Genomic DNA, 3,888 nt, shown 5'->3' with positions numbered 1-3,888 from the left:
ACAGAATTCCTTATCCAGATTTCTGGTGTGCGAACTGTAATACAGAGTCATTCTTTTCCTCGATTCGGGATTCAACCAGTGACTTGGGACACCATAAATCTCCCAAGTGACGACTCTGAATCTTTAAATAAAAATCACGTTTTGATTGTCCTTTAATTGGAAAAACTCCTTTACCCCCTTACGCCCCTGCGGGCGCAGGTAAAAAGGAGGTGTGACAGCTCTGGCGACTCTACTGGGGACAAGAACCCAGAACTTCTGGTTCAGCGTTCCAGAATTCGAGCTTAGAATAATTGTTATAATTGGCTTTATTTATTATCTGATTTTATTACCTATTTGGGCCTAATGTGCTAAATGTTGCTTTTACTGCTTTGATATTATTTGAACTGTATATATAAACTACTACGTAACCCCTCTCTTCTCTCTCCTGAGGAGTGCACGCTGGTCGTGACTTCTTTCTGTTAGTGTAATATCCCAAAATAGGACGAGGATTCGGAGGAGTTGCAAAACCGGATGATCTTTTGGTTATCGGTACACAGCTCCCATCCTCAGCTCGAGTTGTCCGCTCGGGTAAGCCAGGTCTAGAACAATACACCCAGACATTAACCCTAGTATAATAAAACCTCATGTCGGATCCCTAGTAGGAACGTTTGTGTGCATCATATGCATTTTTTGACTTAGGGGACTCAACACAGGGGTTGGGTCCGTCTAGGACAAGCAACCTGAAATGAAATGACCATCCTGCTGCATCCTATTTGTTTTATGCATTTATTTGCTTCAAATTTGCATGCTGACCGGCTTTTGAAAATACGGGAATATCGAAAAAAGTGGGAAAAAGAGAAAAAGAAAAATAGCAGTGTAGAGAGATAATTACCTATTTTTAGAAAAAACCAGTGCCCAAATAGCGTCGAAACTCTGCCAAAATTTTGAGAAAATGAAAAAAAATGTTTTTAGTGTGATTTACTTGAAAAAAACAAAATAAAGAAGTCTTGTTTTCCAAATTAGTTTATTTTCTTTGCCCGAACTATGCCAGTTTGATTCTCACAGGGTGCGAGATACGTAGGCGACCCTCATCGGGTCCAACTTCCTTTTCGCAAAATAGCCAAAAGAACAAAATTTTACTTTTATTTGAAAAATAGTTAGAGTGATTCCATTATTGTCAGAAATAGCCGAATGTCCTTAAAAAGGGCGCCGGAAGGCCGTTTTTGCAAGAACAGCCACCTGTGGTCATATTTTTTGCAAGGCTTTCACCAGTGAGCCAACATAACCTTAAAATCTTCGTTCTCGAAGTGCTGAAAGACCGTATTTGCGAAATCGTGTTTTTATTTTATTTTTTGAAAAAATGTGTGTTAATTTTATTTTGAGTCAAATAAGTCTTAAATTTTAAACACCCCAATAAACATGCAGAACGAGCACGAGTCAGAATTTGCCGGTAACAGTTATGAACAAAATCCCTTTGAAGTTGCGTATGTGGTGGGAAGATCTGGGCAAGTCAGAGCAGGATAAGGTCAATCTACATTTGGGGCGTCTTACTGGGTTATTAAAGATCAGACCTAGAGGAGACATCATAAAGGCTTTGGTTACGTTCTGGGACCCGTCCCATAATGTATTTCACTTCTCGGATTTTGAACTCACCCCGACCTTGGAAGAGATAGTAGGTTATATGAAAAGTACTGCCGGTTTGAGGCATAAGTATCTGATCGCTCCAAGGGCCGTTAACTCTCACAAATTCATGGATTTGCTAAAGATAAGCAAGGGAATCCCATATTCCGAGTTGGAAGGGTTTTTTTCCACTCTACGTTTTATATACCAGAAGTACGGGCATGTAGGAGGGTTCAATGATCCAGAAAACGGGGTTTGCAGTAAAGGGAACGAAACAAAATGGGACGAGCATAGGCGTTTCGCTTTCATGGTAGCATTCTTAGGCCTTGTGGTGTTTCCCCGAAAAGGCGAGAATATCGATTTGTGGGTGGCTGGAGTCGTCAAGGTCCTGGTTACCAACGCCAAGAGCACTCTCGCCCCTATGATAGTGTCTGAGATATACCGAGCTCTCACAGCTTGTAAAGCTGGGGCAGACTTCTTCGAGGGATGAAATTTGCTATTACAAATGTGGATGATCGAGCACTTGCACCACCATCCTCAGTATATGAGTTATGTTTCCGCAGAGAAAAGCTGCATTGAAGAATTCAACACAAGGGTTTCAGGGTTCAAGTTACCGGAGGGGTTTGGAGAATGGATAGCCTGCCTTCACGCCATCACTACGGGACAAATAAAATGGACACTAGGTTGGCTTCCTATTGAAGAAATTATGTATATACCCGCCATAGGTCCTTACTTCCTCCTAATGGGTCTTCGAGGTATTCAGCCTTACGCTCCCTACCGAGTGATGAGACAATTAGGAAGGTGTGAGGTGATGCATCCAGATGAAGATCTCAGTATCCACGCGGTCGAGATTAGTTCTGACGACCAATTTCACGAAGAAACAGTTCGTTCTGTTTGGAACAAGTGCCAGTATTTGACGGCAAGCACCCGAGTGCGGAACCTATCTAAAGGCGAGGTCTCACCCGCCTACCTTGCCTGGTATAGAAAGAAGAACGCTGCAAGGGCCGAATCAGAAAGACCAGCCAAAAAACCACACATTCAGGAATTCGTCGAGGCATCGCAAGAACCGTGGGCTTGGTTGGCCAAAGAAAATGAGTACAGGGCCGCAATAGGAAAGCTGGAAAAGCAAGTCAAAGACCTTCAATTCGAGAATGACTTACAAGCAGCGGCGGATGAGGATGAAAAGAAAAGGCTAGCCAAAGAAAATGAGGCCCTCCGAGCTCAAATTCAAAAACTGAAAGTAGCGGCAGAAAATCCAGTCCGAAGTAACAGAGATGAAAAGCTCATAGCTAACCTAAGGCAGAAAGTGAGTAACTATAGTTTCTATTTGAACAAAGCAGACAATGAACTGGCCGGGGCTAAAAAACAATTGGCTAAAATTGTAGACGAACGGGTATGCCTGGTTAAGCAGTTGAGAGAAAGGTACGACGATGAGGTCGCGGGGTTGAAGAAAAGGGTTATCGCCACGAGAAACAAAATGATCAAGCAGGCAAAAGACTTCAAGGTTGAAAGGGAACACTGTTACATGACGTTGGCGCAGTTAGAAATAGACTTGCAATAACTTCAGGAACAAAACTATGCAGCCAAGCAAACTTTGGAGGCCAGGGCCCAGCAGATTGGGCGTTTGTTACAAGAAAAGGGCGTCATAAGAGAGAGAATTAGAAACATTGCTGACTACATCGTTATGAAGTGCCACATTTGTGAGGATATGACTCGCACTACATTTTTTGCAGCGGTGATGACTTTTGTTAAACAAATAATGAACAACTTGGACCGACTTCAAAGAGATCTTGCACATAGGCCCGTGGCGAGACCAAATAATGTCCCACGGACACCAGGAGCATTGATGTACTCATGATTTTCCGTTTGAATTTGTATTTCCTTTTCTTTCAGAGTCTGTGAGTCATGTTAGGTTTGTATTTTCTTTCTGTTTTGAGTCTGTATTTCTTTAGAGTATGATAGCTTAATTTCGGGGTCTGTTTGTCGTCTTTGCGTCAGAGTCTGTTAGTCTTTTGAAATTTGTTGATATTGAGTCTTTGTAATCGAAGCATCTGTTTTTTTAAAAGCTAAAAAACCCAAAAATGTTTTATTTACTTGCACGCTTATCTGACAGAACTACACACGATCTGATTCATGAGGGGACGTGATACGTACGCAATCTCTATAGGATTCGACCACCACTAAAAAAGAAAAAGGGGAAAATGAAAAATAAATAAAGAAGGATAGAATAAAGGAAGCTTAAAAGAAGGGGCACAATTGTGAGAGGCCAGAATGACGCACGCAACCGAA

Source organism: Nicotiana sylvestris, chromosome 4 (genome assembly GCF_000393655.2).
Source record: "Nicotiana sylvestris chromosome 4, ASM39365v2, whole genome shotgun sequence".
Taxonomy (NCBI): domain Eukaryota; kingdom Viridiplantae; phylum Streptophyta; class Magnoliopsida; order Solanales; family Solanaceae; genus Nicotiana; species Nicotiana sylvestris.
Note: the sequence above shows the minus strand (reverse complement) of the source record.